A 20,146-nucleotide genomic window follows, 5' to 3' on the forward strand; every position below is an offset into this window, starting at 1 on the left:
AAACAGTCTAGATGCCCTTCAACCAAAGAATCAATAAAGAAAATTTAGTACATTTAAACAATGGAGTATTACTCATAGGTAAAAAATACACTGACATCATGAAATTTGCAGGCAAATTCATGGATCTATTAAAATTTATCCCGAGTGAGACAACCGAGACGCAAAAAAGAAAAGCATAGTATGTACTCACTCACACGTGGATAATATACTTAAAATGAGGATAACCAGCTTATAGTCCTTGACTCCAGAGAAGCTAAGTAACAAGAAAAAACAATAAAAACTGAAAGAGAGACCATATATGGATCCCCCTGGAATAGGAAATTGACAAGAACTCCTGAGAAAATTGGGAGCACAGTGCAAGGGAGGACGCAGCAGGGGAGGGAGGGAGGAGAAGGGAAGAAGTACCAAAAGAGAGAGCAGGGAAAGATATATTTTGATTGAAGTGGTTTTTATGGGGTGAACAGAAACATGGCACTAAGGAAATTCCCAGAAATCAACAAAGATGACCCCAACCAAGACCCTAAACATTAATGAAGTGGGTATCTGAACAGCTCTTCCCCTGTAATCAGAGCGATAACTACATAAATTATCATCATAGACCCAGTAACTAATAGAAGCAAATGTGGAGATCCATAGCTAAGCATTGGGCTGAGACCCCAGGGTCCAGTTGATGAAATTGAGGAGCAATAACATGATGAAAGGGGTCAAGACCATGTTGGAGTTACTGACAGAGACAGCTTACCTGAGCCAGTGGGAACTCACTGGTTCCAGACTGACAGTTGGGGAATATGAATGTGAGCTTTGTGGGCCCTCTGAATGTACGTGACAGTTGTGGGGCTTTGCCATCTGTAAGGCCACTGGCAGTGAGACCAGGATGTATCCCTAGTGCTTGAAGTGGCTTTTTGGAGCCCATTATCTTTGGAGTGATTATCTTGCTCAGCCTAGATATACAGGGGAGGGCCTTGGTCCTGCCTCAATGAGTTGTGCCAGACTTCTTAGACTCCCCATGGGAAGTATCAGAGGTGTTGTATTTGGAGGTGTGAGTTGGAGACAGAAGGGGGAGGGTAGGGAGTTGGACCAAGACAAAAAAGTCACTTAATAGAGATGGTGGAAATCATGTTTTGCAGGTGTTACAGAAACTTCTTGTTGAAGTAGAATATGGTAGTGCACTTTTACGTGCCTTTGCTCTTCTAGGACAGGCTGTGTGTAGAAGTGGCTGGCCTTATCTTCTTCACTTAGACATTACAGAATTTGTAGATCTGTTCAGTCGTCATCACAGGGGGATAATTTAAACTGCTTCAGTGAATAACAGCTCTAAGAAATGTGAACCTAAGAAATAGAACTCTACCTATTATCACTAGTGACACGGCATAGTCTGCTGCCATTACAATTTTTAAGTATCCTGGTGTCTTAGTAAAATACTAAAAAATAAATGGTCAAATATATATGAAAATGTTTTTCTCATAGAAATACTGGTTGAAATTTGCTTTAGAAGTCAACTTTCAACCTCTAATAAATTTAACAAGTTGGTTTTAGATAATTTGTTACTTTGTGTTTGCCCACTGAGCACCACATACCACCTGTTGTGTAAAAATCTGCCTTCACTTTTCAGGTGCACTTTTGACCCTTTCTTATGTTTGTTTGTTTTTTGTTTTGTTTATTTAGAAGTATACACCAGATATCTGCCCCAAAATGAAAAGAAGTGTTATTTTCTCTTAAAATTTTTCTACCAGTTGTATAACAATGTCCTCTGAAGTGAAACATTCCCTCAAGGAAGCAGAGGAAGCCTCATGAACCTCAGGAGAGAAACAAATGTGTGTCATATGTCTGGGAGAACAAGAAATGAGAGGATTCTTAGGTGCCCTTACCGGCAGTTTAATACGTAAACAACAACTGGTAACGACTCTGGGAGATGATCAGGTGAATTGAGGAGGAAAGAGTTTCTCCTGGACTGTCAAGGGCCTTCAGATTGAGCAGAGGTTTCTATGGTTGCAGTTTTAAAGAGGAGGCTTGTTTTTAAGACATCCCGCCTGCTTGCAAGAAACTCTTCCCCCAAATTTTGTTAGAAATACCAAAAGATAAACACTGGTTAATGAATTGGCTTTCAGTAAATTGTTATTTAATCTGTCATGAGTTCCCTTTCTGGGGTGAATTAACTGTGTATGTGTTTTAATTTCCAAAGAAAAATCACACTTGTAACGAGTACGGTTTTTCCGCCTGCGGCCGCCCGGTCTTGTCCCGCCGCTGCGCCAGCCCCAAATAACACACAGACACTCTGTATTAGATATTATACTGTTGGCCAGTTACTACTTTCTTATTGGCTAGCTCTGCCTTAATTATTAACCCATTTCTGCTGATCTATGTATTTTCACATGGCCTTCTCTTACCGGGGAGGCGGCTGGCGTCCAGCTCTCTCCAGACTCCAAATTGGAAAGGAAGAAGTCAAACTGTCTCTATTTGCAGATGATATGATAGTTTACATAAGCGACCCAATAAACTCTACCAGGGAACTCCTACAGCTGATAAACACCTTCAGCAAACTTGCAGGATACAAGATAAACTCAAAAAAAATCAGTAGCCCTATTTTTTTCAGACGACAAAGAGGCAGAGAAAGAAATCAGAGAAACATCACCCTTTACAATAGCCACAAGCAACATAAAGTATCTTGGTGTAACGCTTACCAAACAAGTAAAAGATCTATATAATAAGAACTTTGTGACTCTAAAGAAAGAAATTAAAGAAGATACCAGAAAATGGAAAGACCTCCCATGCTCTTGGATAGGTAGGACAGACTCTCCATCTTGACTCCTCCTTCCTACTTCCTATTTCCTCCTTGTCTCCTAGTCCCTCCTATCTTCCTTTCCTATTGGCCAACAGTGCTTTATTATTAACCAGTATGAGAAACATATACAGAATGACATCTCCCATCACACACTACCACACTAGACTACCAAAATATGTTAAGTGTATTCTGAAGTTTTATTTTGGAAAGGCCTAAGTCTGCTTGACATCAATAATCATAAAAGAGGAACAAAGTGATTAGATTTAGTTCACTGCACTGCAGGTGTCTTGTTCTGAACTTGCAACAGTCTTTAAAACTTCCATATCTGTAAAGTGTTGATGGAATAAAAAAGGGGGAGTCCAGCATCTCAAGAACAATTGAAAACAAAACAGAGAAGTAGGCTATACACTGTGGTTAGGTTTCTTTTTGCCAGTTTGAACTCTAGTGTCAGAGAGTCAGCACTGAAAACATGTAGTAAAGGTAATATTAAGAATAGGTATGTATATGCATGCATATATGTAATGACAATTAGGAAAAGTTGTCAACATGAATTTGAGTAACAGTATGGAGGAGTTTATGGGATGATAGAGGGAAGAAATGATAGGGAGTAATACTGCAATTATGTAATAATCTCAAACATGAAAAAATAGACAAGCAAATGGACAAGTTATGGGATGACAGTTTTATGTGCCTCAGAAACTAGATTTTCCCCCCCATAGGTTGATCATATATCTTAATAAAGAAAAATAATGGTCATATATATATATGTATATATATATGCATATATGCATAATATTGAAGGCAGGTTTAAGTGAAGTATTTAAAAAAATAAGTAAAATTTACTCATTTTTATATGATACAACATCATCCTATACAATATATCTTTACAAGATCTTACTTAAATATTTTATAAATATTGATGCAAAATAATTTTACTCATATAATTTATAGATATTGAACCTAGACTATCAACTACTTTGTATTGTTAAAGCTTAGTAACACTTAGAATGGCAACTATTAAATTTCACTTTCTGTTTACTGCATTATTTTATTAGCATCATATTTTATAAGTATAAAGGATTAAACTATTAATTTAGACATTATTGGAAATGAAAAATTCAATTTGGAAATACAGTTGCCACGTGTCTTTGTCAGCATTCTATTGATATAAAAATGTTCTGTGATCATGTCAGCTGTTATAGGCGAAATCATGTGACTGATACTTGCTGACAATTTTAGGTTTACTCTATTATAATGAAGACAGGGCACATGGCAGCAAACAGGCAGATATGATACTACAGAAGTAGCTTATAGTTTTTTATCCAGATCAATAAATAGCAAAAAGAAAGATCCACTGGTTCTGGCTTGGGGTTTGAAAACCTAAAGCTCACCCCCAGTGACACTTTTCATACAACAAGGCCACCCTACTCCAACTTCCTCATCCCTATCAAATAACAAAATTCTCTGAAGACAAAGTATTCAAATAAAATATAATTTTATGGGGCCACTTTTAGTTACTGCCACATCATACCTAAAATCCTTTGAAAGACAAATATAAATGGCCACAGACCTTATAAAATGTTGATGGTGCAAATTGGTTTTGAATAAATAAATAACATAATTTGCGTCAGGAGGGGAAGACGAGATTTGGAAAGACTTGGATAATGGAGGGTTAATGTGATGAAAACACATTAAATGAAATTTCCCTCATTTCTTTCTCTGTCCCTATATCTACTGATTTTTTTTTTTTTTGAGTTAAACTTGTATCCTGTTAATTTGCTGAATGTGTTTATCAAATGTATCAATTCCTGGTAGAGATTTTTGTAACACTTATGTAAACTATTATATCATTTGCAAATAGTGACAGTCTGACTTGTTCCTTTCTAATCTGTATCCCCTTGATCTCCTATTGTTGCCTTAATGCTTTATCTAGAACTTCAAGTACAATATTGAAGAGATATGGAGTGTGCAGTCTTGTCTTGTTCCTGATTTTAGAGGAATTCCATTAAGCATCTCTCCATTTAATTTGATGTAGGCTGTTGCTTTTCTGTATATTGCTTCTATTATGTTTAGGTATGTTCCTTTTATCCCTGATCTCTCCAAGACATTTATCATGAAAAGGTGTTGGATTTTCTCAAAGGCTTTTTCAACATCTAGTGGTTTTTCTTTTACATTTTGTTTACATTGTGGATCACATTGATAGATTTTAGTATGTCAAACCATCCCTGCATCCCTGGGATGAAGCCTACTTGGTCATAGTGGAAGATTTCTCTGATGTGTCCTTGGATTTGATTTGCCAGTATTTTATTGAGCAGTTTTCCATCAATGTTCATGGGGGATATTGGTCAATAATTCTCTTTCTTAGTTGGGTCTTTGTGTGGCTTGGGTCAAAAGGTAATTGTAGCTTCACAAAAACAGTTTGGTAATGAAACTTCTGCTTCTATAGCCACAAACAACTTAAAGTATCTTGCTTATCAAACAAGTGAAAGACCTAGATAGCAATAACTTTGTGTCTTTCAAGAAAGAAATTAAAGATAACAGAAAATGGAAAGATCTCCCATGCTTTTGGATAGGTAGGATAAACATAGTACAACTGGCAATCTTGCCTAAAACAATGTACAGATTCAATGCAATCCCAATCAAAATCCCAGCAAAATTCTTCACTGACCTTGAAAGGATAATGTTCAACTTCATATGAAAAAAACAAAGAACAAAAACAAAAGACCCAGGATGATGAAAACAACCCTGTACAGTAGAGGAACTTCAGGAGGCACCACCATACGAGATTCCGGCTCTACTATAGAGCTATCGTCCTGAAAACAGCTCAGTATTGGCACAGAAATAGACAGGTAGACAAAAGGAATTGAATCGAAATCCTGATATTAACCCATACACGTATGAACACCTGATATTTGACAAAACAGCCAAAATTATTCAATGGAAGGAGGAAAGCATCTTCAACAAATGGTGCTGGCACAACTGGATGATGGTGGGTAGAAGACTGCAGTTAGACCCATGTCTATTGCCATTCACAAAACTTAAGTCCAAATGAATGGAAGAACTCAAAATAAATCCAGCCATACTGAACTTTTAGAAGAGAAATTAGGAGGTACCCTTGAACAAATTGGTATAGGCGGCCGCTTCCTGAACATTACAGCAATAGAACTGACACTGAGATCAACAATGAATAAATGGAAACTCCTTAAACTGAGAAGCTTCTGTAAGGCAAAGGACACAGTCAACAAGACCAAATAGATGCCCACAAAGTGGGAACAGATGTACACCAATCCCACATTTGACAGAGGGCTGATCTCCAAAATGGAAAAATAACTCAAGAAATTATTCACCTAAACAGAAAATAACCCTATTAAATGTTGGGTACAGTATTGAATAGAGAATTATCAATAAACGTATCGAAATGGTTGAAAGAACCTTAGTAAGGTGCTCAACTCCTTAGCCATCAGGGAAATGAAAATAAAAATTTCTCGGAGATCCCATCTTACTCTTGTCAGAATGGCTAAAATTAGAAACACCAATGACAACTTATTCTGGAGAGGATGTGAAAAAAGGGAATACTCCTCCACTGGTGGTGGGAGTACAAACTTCAACAACCATTTTGGAGATCAGTATGGCGGTTCCTTAGGAAAATGGGAATCAGTCTACCATAGGACACAGAAATTTCACTTTTATGTATATACCCAAATGATCTACATTGATGCAAAAAAAAAAATCTGTTCATGTGTGTTCATGGCAGCATTATTTATAATAGCAAGAACCTGAAACAATGAAGATGCCTCTCAACTGAAGAATGGATACAGAAGATGTGGCACATTTACATAATGGAATACTACACAGCAGGAAAAAATGAAATCTTGAAATTCACAGGCATATGGATGGAACTTGACAAAACCATCCTGAGTGAGGTAACACAATCACAAAAAGAGGAACATGATATGTACTCACTCATGTATGCATTTTAGACATAAAACAAATGATCACCAGCCTATAATTCACACTGCCAGAGAAACTAGGATGCAAGAAGGAACCTAAGAATTCATGAAGATCCATCAGAGAATGGAAAAAGAACAAGGTCTCCTGAGTATATTGGGTGTGGTGGGATGGTGAGTGGAGAGAAAGTTAGGAGAAAGAAAAGGGGAGGATGGGAGAACATGTGAGTCCAGGAAGATTCAGTAAGGGGATGGATAGAAAAAGGACAAAAAAAAAAAAAAAAAAAAAAAAAGAGAGAGATACTATTATAGAGGGAGCCATAGAGGTTTGAAGAGAAAACTGACTCTAGAAAAATGCCCAAAGACATACAAAGATGACCCCAACCTACAATCTGAGCAACAGTGGAAAGGCTACCTTAAATGCCCTTCTCTGATAATGAGTTTGATAACTAACTTATATGCCATCAAAAAGCCCTCATCTAAACACCCACAGCTAAACACTGAGCTGAACTCCTGGAATCCAGTTGCAGAGAGGGAGGAATGATAAGAAAAGGGGTCAAAACCAGGTTACAGAAACCCACAGAGATAGCTGACCTGAACAAGAAGGAATTCATGGCCCTCCAGACTGATAGCTTGGAATCCAGCATTGGACTGACTCAGACCCCCTGAATGTGGGTTTTAGTTAGAAGGCCTGGGCAGGCTAAGGGAACTCTTGACAGTGGAATCAGGATGTATCCCTGGTGAATGAAAGGTCTTTGGGAGCACATTCCCCATGGAAGGATACTCCCTTAGCTTAGAGGCAGGAGGGAGGGCCTAGAACCTACTCCAAAGGACTTGACAGACAAAATAAAAGATCATCAACTTGATCTTCTACAAATATAATAATAGTTAAATGTAGTTGTGCTTCTTTGTTTATGCACAATAATGTTGCAGCAAAATATAGATTATGGTGTGCTTAGTTAGGAAGAGTTTTAGATATTTTCTTCAATGAACATTTTATTTAAAAGATAATTGACCCATAAATTATAGTAATTATTGATTAAGGTATATTTACAGAATCTCAATTCAGTTAATTCTATTGGATTTACAGTTAAATATTCCATTTAGCAAATTCCCCACTCAGTCCACACTATCGCAATTTTCTTGACCATGTATCATTTTTACTTTTATTTAATTTTATTAGGTACCTGCATGTATTTGCATGACTACATAAAATTTTGGAATCACAGATGTAGGAAAACATCAATTTACTAGATTTGATAATATCTAGTAGCCTACATTTTAGTGAATATTGATGTGAGGTCATCATCCCTTATATTAGAAATTTTTCAGTTTATAGGAATTCCACATTTCCTTTGTATATTCTTCTATGGCTGGGCTTTATTTTGCTTTCATGATGGGTATTTTGAATTCTGATGCTGCAAAAGTGGTGAACAAACATCTCTCTGATAGTTTGGATTCAAATCTTTTGGGAAATCACCTAATGTGGTATGATGCAATTATACACTATATGTATTTTTTGCTTTTGAAATTCTCAGTATGATTTCTGTCATGGCTTTACTAGTACAATGCCCCTAGGATTATACTAGGGTTACTTTTGGTTCATATCACTATTAGTATTTGAACTTGTTTGTATTCTGAATGACTGACATTGACTGTAATAAGAGGATGTCCAAGGTTGTTTTGATAGTGAAGCCTTTTGAACAACACGTGAAGGTAAACATTTTGTTCACATATTAATTGTGTATGGATAATACAAATTTTGCAAATTGTTTATGTTGTCAGTCTTTTCAGTGATCAGATGAATTGTTTACACAGTATTTTCAATTCCTTGAAATTCCAGATATTAATTTTCTGTAATGTGTATAAAGGGTAATTTTTGACCTAGTTTGCAAGCTATTTATCCATTTAGATAACTGTTTCTGTTCGAGATAGAGAAGACTGTTAATTGTATGATTACAACTTCTAGTTGTTGGAATTATTTCTAGAGGTACCAACGGCCTATGAAAAATAGGTTTAAATTGAGGTTTCTTGATATAGTCTCTCTATTTCTCTCTAACAGTCAGATAATTTAAGGTTTTATATTAAAGTCTTTGGTTAACTAAAATTAATTTTTGTAAATATGAATAGACAATGATTTATCATACTTCATCTGTATTGAAATATCCAGCTTTTCGATGATCATTCTGTAGGTTGTCTTAACTAAGTAAGATTACTGTTCTTTTTTTATAGCATGCACAACAATTTCCAGCACTGACAAACAATTTCCTGCATCACAAATGGTGCTGAGAAAGTTGCATATTTCCATGCAGAAGATGAAAAGTCATAGGCCTTAGGGAAGGTCCTGCTACTATCATTTTCCTTAAAAGGCACAGCATTAAATTGACTCCTGGTGATTTATACTTATATCCACAGTACAGTGCATCTCTTGACCCTCATAATGGAAATGTTTTCTTTAAAAGACAGTGATTAATTCAGAAGAAAAATAACTGATCAATGTGGAGAGAATAAAAATTTAGAATGTTTATCTTTATATGGAGCATATTTCTTATGCTCAAACACACACACACACACACACACACACATATATATGTATATATACATATATATCATAAATGGCATTCAATTACTTAATTTGGTAAATTAAATCAGTTTCCATTACCAAAACACAAGGTGTATAAAATTATCCTTAATTTTAAAAGTAGAGTGTTGATGCTTCAAGAGGTAGAGTAACTTGTAAATTATACAATCACCTTCATAATTTGCATTGTGTTATTCAAGCTTCTCTGGATACTACTGCTCTTTAATTAATAAGAAGAAAATACTCTCTGATATATTTTCTTCTAAGAATGAACAAAACATTTGATGAAATGTAAGTCATATTGAAGTATTTATATTCTGTCAATAATCAGAGGACAATGGGTATTTGTGTCATTATTTACATAGGTTTCCAGTATGGATGTATTCCAGTATGGATGAATAAGTTGTAAAGCCTTGCAGCATCCCTATCCTATTCTGCCCTCTGACATACTGACTTTATCATGGCAGACACTCTAAAATTTGTACTTTGCCGTGTTTGATTTTTGTCAAAAAGCTGTCACTCAGTCCAGTTGCACATTCCTGACACAAAGTGGAGTCTGCTGAGCTTGCAGGAGAATGACACTCAGAGATATATACATATCACCAGATAACATTACTATTAACCCAAACTGACAAGTAACAAAACTGATAGGCAGTTTAAAAGATTAACAAGGCTACTTGGTCATTTTAGACAAGATTGTCTTAGGAGACCCAGTAAGACAAACTGTTTGTTATTCATGTCTGCATATGTCCGTATGAGTTTTGGAAGAAAGTAACCTATTAAGTACTTTTAATTATATTAACAAATAAAATATAGTACATAATATTACTCAATTAAGACAAATATCTTCTAAGAATTATGCCATATGTCAAGCTCATGAAATATTTTAGTAAAATAGCTATTTGCTGAATTCTTAAATATTTAAATCCATTGTTACTTCTAATTTTTTTTACTTTTAATATTTTTTCCTATTTTACATATTGATCCCAGTTCCTTCTTCTTCCCATGCTCTATATACTGCCTGATCCCATCCCTCATCCATTCCCCATTGGAGGGAGAGGCCTTCAATGAGGGATCATCAAAGTCAGCCAGATCATTTGAGGTGGGGCCTAGGCCCTTTCCAGTGTCTCTAGGCTAAGGGAATATTCCTCCATAGGGAAAGGGCTCCTGAGGTCCATTCCCGCATGAGGTGTCCATCCTGGTTCCATTGTCAGGGGTATCATAGACTTTCCAAGCCTCCTTTTAGAGACCCGCTTTTAGGATGACTGGGTTGGTCTTATGCTGTTTTTCCGCTATCAATCTGGAGTACATGAGTTCCCCCCCTGTTCAGACCAGCAGTTTCTGTGGTTTTCTCCAGCATTGTCTTGACCCATTTTCTCATCACTTCTACCTCTCTGCAGCTTGATTCCAGGAATTTGGCTAGTGTTCATCTGTGGGTGTCTGCTTCTGCTTCTGCTTCCATCAGCTACTGGATGAGAGCTCTAAGATGGAATATAAGGAAGTCATCTATATTATTATCTTATTATCAGGTAGCCTCACCATTATTGCTTAGATTGTTAATTGGGGTCACCTTGTAGGTCTGGACATTACCCTTGCGTGAGATTTCTCTTTAAACCTAAAATGCCCCCCTTTATTATGGTATCTCTTTTTTTTTCTGTTCTTCCACCTACTCAATTTTACTTGTCCCTCATATCACCCTCTCCCCTCTTCTCTTCTCTTTCTTTTGACATCTTCTCCCCTTCCCCAGCCTACTCTCAATTTGCTGAGAACTTGTACCATTCAGTTTACCTTCTGTTAGTGAGCATGTTTATCTCTCTTAGAGTCATCCCTCTTTTCATAATTTCTCTGGAGGCATGGATTATAGGCTGGTGATCCTTTGTTCTATATCTAAAATCCATGAGTGAGTACATGCCATGTTCATCTTTTTAGTACTGGGTTATCTCACTCAGGATTGTTTCTTCTAGTACCATCAATGGATGTAAATGTCTGTGAATTTTAAGATTCCATTGATTTTTTTTTTCTGCTAAGTAGTACTCCATTATGTAATGAACCATATTTTCTTTATCCATTCTTCAGTTCAGTGTCATCTGGGTTGCTTCCAGGTTATGGCTGTTACAAATAATGCTGCAATGAACATAGTTGAACAGATGTCTTTGTTGCATGAATGTGAGTTTTTTGGGTATATGCCTAAGAGTGGAATTACTGGATCTTGTGATAGACTGAGTCCTGTTTTTCTGATTAACTGCCATACTGATTACCAAAGTAGGTGTGCAATTTGCTATTCTCTCCAGCATAAACAGTGTGAGTGGTTTTGTCTTTTTTTTTTTGTATTTTTTTTTTTTTTTGTCTTTTTCATTTTAACCATTCTGGTAGGTGTAAGATGGTACCACAGAGTTGTTTTAATGTGCATTTCCCTGATGGCTAAGTCCTAGTCCCTACTCCAAAGGACTTCACAGATTTAGATGACCCCTCCTGGAAAGCATAACCCTATATTTGGAATGGGGTTGAGGGATGGGAGGGGAGGGTCGTGAGTGGGCATGAGAGGGTGTGAGAGACAGAAAGAGGAAGGGAGCGAGAACTTGGATGGATATATAAAATTAAAAAAAAAAAAAAAAACTAAACTAAAGCTATAATAAGAACCAATCTTCTTTTGGCTTCCCTGATTTCTGAGGGTAGAGATTTGATAAAGACATCCCTTTTAGGGCTAAATGCTCCAAGGTCTCCCATTTTCTGTATAATGTCTGTCTATGAGTCTCTGCATTTGTTCCCATCTGCTGAAGGAGGTAATTTCTTTGATGAAAGCTGAACAATGTATTAATTGGTCTATGAGCATAACAGACTGTCATTAGCATTTATTTTATTGCTATGTTTTAGTTTATTTATTTGGTTGTTGTTTTCAGGTCAGTAATGCCTGCTGTTACCCTAGATCCCTGTGTTATCTAGTCTCCGGTTCTTGGACAATCAAGATGGCATAGGTTCTATCTCATGGAGTGGGCCTTACAAAGTATCAAGTATTGATTGTTTATGGCCACAAATTTTGTGCCAGCATTACCTGTTTTATGATATTTGTATTGTGTTCTGGCAAATAAAGCTTGCTTGAAGTTAGAGGGTGGAGTTAGCTAATAGCTAACCATAGATATTTGGAGGACTGCAGAGTGAAGGAGAGGACATGGTAAACAATGGTTTAGATCTCACCCTTTTGGATGTAGAAATGGAAGAGGTGGAAAGTCACTAGTGGTTGCTCCAATGGTTCTTTTCTTTCAGGTTTGACTCCTGAGTTTTTATTGATAAAGAGTAATTGGATTAAGACTTTCATTGCCATTGCATGTCCTGCAGGATCGACAGCATTGTAAATCAAAGGCTTTGTGGCTGTGTTGGTCCAGAGTACCACCATGCATCAGACATGATGGGGACTGTCCTGTATATATGTTTCTCTTATGCGTTGATAAACAAAACACTGATTGGCCACTAGCCAGGCAGGAAGTGTTATGTGAGGCAATGTGATGAGGAAAATTCTGTGGAGCAGTGGCAAGATCACAGTAGAGAGACAACATGTAGAGACCAGGAAGATAGGATATGCCAAGCATGCCAAGACCATGTAGAAAAACATAGATTAATAAATGTTGGCTAATAATTAAGAAAGATCTAGTCACGATGAATTCCTAGCCAGTGGCCAACAATTTATAAATTAATATTACTCTTTGTGTGTTTATGGGGGTCTAATTGGCTGCAGATTCAGTGGGAACAAGAACCTCCACCTACTGGAGATGCTAAACCATGTGGATCTCCTCTATATACTATATTTCATTTCTTCCTATGAAAAAGAACTTTATAAAGTTTTTATATTCTTTCCAGACACTTTTGTAGATATGATCCTAACATTTTACCAGTTTACATCATGGGATGTATATTTTAATGTTTAATATAAATTTTTTAGAGTAGAGAATTTTTAACTCAAGGTATTGTCTTTATATACTATTGTGCTTGATACAAGAAAAATCAAATTCTCTATATCTACCTTTTCTCCTCAATCTAACAAATGCCATTTTATTAGAATCCAATATAATGGAATTTAAACTATGCATATAATTAAAATTATATTTATACTATATACATGCAAGTTATGTATAAAGATTTTCATAGTTTATAAAACTTGATTTACTGTTACTAAAATAGACATGATATATAAATATATATATATATGTATATATATAAATGGCTTACAATGAAGATGTCAAGAGTGCTTTATATTTTTTGAAAACTAGATTCAATAAAACATATAATCATATTCTCCACACAAATGTGAAAACATATTCATCCAAATAACAACACTTAGAAATAACTGTTACATTAGAATCTCCAAATTGATTTCCTTTTAATGTTTATAATTCTTCACTAGCAATTTACATTTATTTTCTTTTTAACACTGTTGTACAAATTGCTATTATGTTATTATCCTTTTTTAATACTTTTAACTTTGTTCATGAAATTTTGCATCAAATATTTTTTTCTCACATCTGATTTTTCATACTAGCCCTCTACATCTTCTCTCTTGCAACTTTGTTCTTTCTTTATCCCTCTCTTTCTCACACACCACATTCATGATCCTACTTTCTTTTTTACTGTATTCTATTTATTGTTTTATTCAATTTATTCTTATTTCAGTACAATATTAATACATACTAATCTGCCCTTTCGGAATATACAAGCTACTGTATGGACAAAATTTTAGAACAATTTGTGGGAGGGCTTCAGCAAGATTTCTATGAAGCTTTGGAGTCTGTTCTGTATATCAGTCTGGCCTTTAACTCAAAGAGATCCATCTGTCTCTGCCTCCTGAGTGACACAACCATCCAGCACAATAAAATATTCTTGTTGCATACTAGGTAGCGTGTGTGTCAAATATTTTAAACTGTCTTCCCAGTTTAAAAAAAGTCATTCAAAATTTGAATATGAGGAATGTCTTTTGACATCCTGTCTTTATTCAGCAGTCCTCTATATCTATTTTGAAGTTCTTGCTTCACCAAAACTATCTGAAAACATATTTCAATTAATAAAGCCAACTGGAACTGCACATATTTTTTCACATTTCCAAAGATAGATTATAAAATTTCAATTTGGGCCACTTACACTTCTTTTAAAGGATGTTTTGATGCCATGGACAAATTCATTCATAGACTCTCTAAATTTATCATTGCACAGTTAATGTTTTGTACAAACCAGAGTACTGAATGGACAGAATTAGTCAGACATGCACAGGCATGTGATTCTAAAGTTTAGAATACTGATTGATGTCTCAGACTTTTGAGGAGCATGTTTGGTGGCTTTTTACTTATTACATTTCCATATTTTAATTATGGATAGATTTTAGAGAAGGAAAACAATTTCCAACACTCTATTTTGTTTTCTCGAAGAAGGAAACAATAAATTTATGATCTCCAAGTTTGCAAAAACCATTATGAAGGATATTTTTGTCAAGTGGTATCAATGCAATTGATGTGGTTTCTATGAATGTAAAGCAGTTAATTAATGCTAGTAATTACATTTTGTCATCTTGGCCACATTTTATTTGACTTCACACATTTGCATTTGAATAGAAAAATTCTATGGTATGAACAATCATATATGCTACAGAATACCTCACCACTGTATGGTTAGGGATAAAACAATCACAAGATGTCAAAATAATTGTGAATTGGGAAAATTTATATAGATTAAAATATATATTAGAGATCTCAAGGTATGGAGTAATACTGTTTGTTTAGATTGTGATTCATTCTTCCTTATATAAATTTTAGTTTGAGGAGGAGAAATGTTTTAAAAATATTATAAAATACAGAATTTTACAATTAAAAGTTATTTTATAGACAAAATTTAAGGTCTAGAAACATTTCATTCATTATTAATACTAATACATTAGAAAGAAATGAAATACAAGATGATATAGGTAACTTGAAACTACATATATATGAACATATATGAACCACACAAGTGAACACCTCTCTTAATTCATTCACTTCTCTTATGTAAATATTCCATATAAAGACACCCTAAATGGAAAGAATGTATAATGTTGATAAATTTCTTAAATATTTTCCTATTAATTATCACTGGACTGAGTACATCCGTGAGAGACATTCTATAAAATACAGATTGTAACTCAAAATGAGAATTTTCAATCACTACACTTGAGTTTTAAAATGATTGAAATTTGGTGGCATGGTTCCTTAGTGTAATATTTTTCTATAATAAAAGCTATATGAAAATCAATCTTATCCCATTGCTGAAGATGCCATTTGTAGAAATGCCAGGGAATTGCTTGTCAGCTACAGTGTAGCATCTCGTGTAATTTCATAAATGATTTGGTTCAAGCATGGGTAAAAGATATTTTATTCAGAGCTGAAAATTTGTCCTAAATGGTTTGCTGTAAAACAATTTTAGTTTCAATCATATACAACACTTAAAAATAAAATGAACTGCCACATAGATTATTCCTCCATAGTAATAGAAGGACATAGAAACAATGACTTTCCCATCTAAAGTATATAAACTTTATATATATATATATATATATATATATATATATATATTATATAAACTTTCCCATCTGAGTATATTTGTTTATAGTTTACTTAATAGCAAAATGTGAAAATGAAAATGAACTAAAACATAATAAATTTACTTCTCATGTTTATTTTATAAAGTACAGTGATACAAGTCTAGAGCAATGAGAAAACAGAGAAGGAGAAGAATTTGGTCATTTAGAATGCTACCTATATTAATGAATACGGTTTTTAAGTCAATGTATATTTTCCTTTATGATGGAAATGAAAGAATTATTCCTAATCTATGTAAGATTCTAGGTTCCACATCAGAATTCATGGTTTTATTTTTGTAACTGGCTTGATATTTCAGTTCCACTGCTAAGAGACTTTCTTGGTTGCAGAAAATGCTCTGTTCAGGCTCAATATCCCACATTGCTAGGATACTTAGCAAGGGTCATTCTTGCATGACAACTGATAAAGAAGTGATAAATGCACACAGGAAAAAAGAAAGCATCTCAAACTTATGGTGCTGATCTAACTGGATGGATGTCAGCATGTAGAAGAATGCAAATTTGTCCATATCTCTCAACTTCTACAAAACTCAATTCCAAGTGGACTATAGCCTCAAAATACAAACCACATATAATGAAACTAATACAAGATAAAGTGAGGAATAACCTTAAATATGTTGGCATAGGTGAAAACTTCCTGGACAGAACACTAGTAGCATAGGCACTAAGATCAACATCAATAAATCAGACCTCATGATGCCAAAAAGCTTCTGTGAGGTAAAAGCAAAGTCAACAAGGTAAAACAGCTGCCTACTGAAGGGGAAAGATTTTCACAAAATCTACAGAGTTATAGAATTACTCAGCAGGCTTATATTCAAAACATATAAAGCTCAATCAAGTAGACATCTTCAAATCAAAGAATACAATTATAATAGCGTACAAATGAGGAATGTCATCAGAGAAACATGTAAAGAATTGTTCACCATCCTTAGGTATCAAAGAAATGTTTAGCAAAACTACTTTGTGATTCCATCTTATAGCTGTCAGAATGAGTAAGATCTATAGCACAAATGAAACCTCACACAGACAAGGATATGAAGCAAGAGGAACACTCCTCCGTGCTAGTGTGAGTGCAAAATTGTACATGCACTATGGAAATTAAGGTGGCGGGTTCATAAGAAAATTTGGAATCAATCTGCCTCCAGATCCATCTGCACTACTTACTGCATATAACCAAAGCATGCCTCATCCAACTGCAAATATGCTTGTTGACTTGTGTTTACTTCAGCTTTATTCATCATAGCCTTAAATTGGAGTCTACCTACATATTCCTCAACCAAAGAATGGATAAAAAATGAGGCAGAAAACACAATATAGTGTTACTCAGCTTTTAAAATTGAATGAATGAATAAAAAAATCCATAAATAAATACACAAATGCTTAATAAATAAATCATACCTGTTTTTTTTTTTTTGTTTTTTTTTTTTTTTTTTTGTAAAATACATAGGACTAGGAGATATCATCCTGACTGATATAACAGATAAGACCAACACAGTATTTACTCACTTATAAATGGACATTAATGTGAAATAAAGGATAATCATGCTACAATGTATAGACCCAGAGAAGCTCAGTTCAAAGGAGGGAGGCTTCATGGAGGTGGTTTAAAGAACTCTCTGGAAAGGAGAAAATAAATATATTTTCTGGGTGGGGTAGATGAGTGGGCATGAGAAAAAGATGTATCAGGCTGGCTGTGAGGGTGGCAGGCAGAGGAGAGAGTATTCTCGGAGAGACAAATAGAATTGGTGGACATTTGTGGTGTGGGATAATGCTCTTTTACACTATAAAGACTGGTCACTATTGTTGTTTTAATAAAATGCTGGCTGGTCAGTAGCCAGGCAGGAATTATAAATGGGGCTCCCAGAAGAGGAAATTCTGGGAAGAGGAAAGGCAAAGACTCAGTTGTCAACCAGACTCAGAGGAAACATGATGAGAATGCCTTACTGAGAAAAGGTAACAAGCCACATGGCTAAACATAGACAAGAAATCTGGGTTAACTTAAGTTGTAAAAGGTTGTTAGTGATATGCCTGAGCAATTGGCAAAACAGTTTAGAATTAATATAATCCTCTGAGTGTTCATTGGAGACTGAATGGAGACTGGGAAAGACAGAAAATTCTGTCTACACATATGGAAAGTAGGTGTAGAAATATAGTGGAAACTCCATGGAATCTATAAGAATGACCCTGGCGAAGTCTCCTGGAATTTTTTTGTTTGTTTGTTTAGAAAATTCAGTATGAGTTGCTTATGAAGGAACAATGAGCTCTCCAACTATGGTTCAGTTTACAGTATTAGACATGAATGTTATATGAATGTATATGCCTTTTCCATTTAGACCATTATTGATTATCTCCCAAAATGTCATCATTGCACTAGTGAGACATCTTGCCAGGGTGGTTATTCTTACACTTCCTAGGTTTAAGTGTTGAGGAGGACCATAGATTTTTTTTTCCCATTAGCAGCTTGTAGAGCATCTATTAATTCCATGAGAGCTACTTAGTAAACAGGGTGCTTCCAGCTCAGCTACTGTTTGCTTCTTCCATTTCCTATATTCCTCAAAGTGTAAGTGTCTTACCTTCTGTTGACAATAATTGTAGACTACATTTTTGAGGTTTGTTTCTTGGACCCATTAACAACTAACTTGAAGAGATGTTTCTCAAACAGAGCTGTAACATGAATACATAAAAAAAAAACCCAGAGACTGTTATTGTGTTCAAGCATCAAGCTGAATATCAGAAAAGCAAAGCAGCTGGCCACTAATTTTGTACCTCTTCCTAGTGCTGAATGGGTAGATTGTGATTCCAAGAGCCCTCACAAAGCCTCAGAGTGTAACCTTTCCTCCAGCTGGAAAATGAATGCCTCTATAAGACCTTGCTTCTGTTGGTAATAAGGATATGAACTATAATTCCTTTTTAGACTGATCTATACTCCTGTTTAGATCTGGGTGGCCTTGGACTCACAGAGATCTCTCTATCTCTTAATTCTGAGTCTGAGAATTCACAGTGTGTATCACCACCTATGAATTTCTGGCTGCTTGGATTACAGATGTGTGCCCGGCTTCTATGGCATGTATCTGGCTTTGCTTTTCTGAATCTCCTTCAAATTTTAATAAACCATAAGAAATATATCACTACACAGCACTGAGATTTTGTAAGCATATAATATTTAGGAAAGTTTTACCTTTTTTCTATAACCAATCTATACTCTATATACATATATACACAAAAATGTACATAAATTTTTATGCCTTTTAAAGTAAATAATTAATATAGTACCATGTTTCTCTGTGGATTTTAAACATCTTTAGTGATACTTATCTCTCCTTCTGGATAACCCATTATCTTTTCCCCCTTTCTATCTTCATTGCATCTGTGTCCTACTGTCTTTTTCCTTGGAGCTCTTATTGCCTTATCCCTTCATGGCTTCTTTCTGCTTTCCTTGATTCTGAGATAATTTGGTTAATGACTTACATGCTATGACTCAAAATGGGATCCATGAGAAAGGTAATACCTAATACCCCACAAGAAAGGAAAAACCCCACCCAGTATGAAATTTTATTTTATAACATTTTATTTTCCAATTTGGGTTGTTAGTTTATGTTCTTTACGCCTTGGTTTGGGTTACTGTTGCAGTAATAAAACCCCAGTATGAATAGCAACTTGGATAGGAAAAATTTTATTTGTCTTGCCTACCCATTCCCAGTCAAATGAGGGAAGTCAAAACAGGTATTTAAACAGTATAAGAAACAAGAAGCATGAATCAATGCAGAGGCTATGGAGTACTATTCACTACTGACTTGGTCTTCTGGGATTGCTCATCCTGCTTTCTTAAAAAAATAACTCAGGGCCACCAGCCCAGGTAATCCATCCACAATGGGCTATGCCCTCCCTCATCAATCACTACTTAGGAAAATGACCTACAGGTTTGCCTACAAGCCCTAAATTACAGAAGGAAAAAACATGTTTCTCCTTTCCAGTGACTCTTGAATAGCTGTGTCAAGTTCACATAAAAAAAATCACTTACCCTTATAATTTCTTTTAAACAAAATTAGAATTATTTTTCTTAATTAACTTTTATTTACAAGAACATGCTTCTTTGTGTTACAATTTGATATTTTGTTATTTCCTTATCTTCAGTAGAAATACTTTTACATGTGTTTAACATAATTTAATGATTATAATATTAAAAAAATAGAGGTAAATTTAGCTTCCCTAAAATGTAT

Source organism: Phodopus roborovskii, unplaced genomic scaffold, assembly GCF_943737965.1.
Source record: "Phodopus roborovskii unplaced genomic scaffold, PHOROB, whole genome shotgun sequence".
NCBI lineage: Eukaryota > Metazoa > Chordata > Mammalia > Rodentia > Cricetidae > Phodopus > Phodopus roborovskii.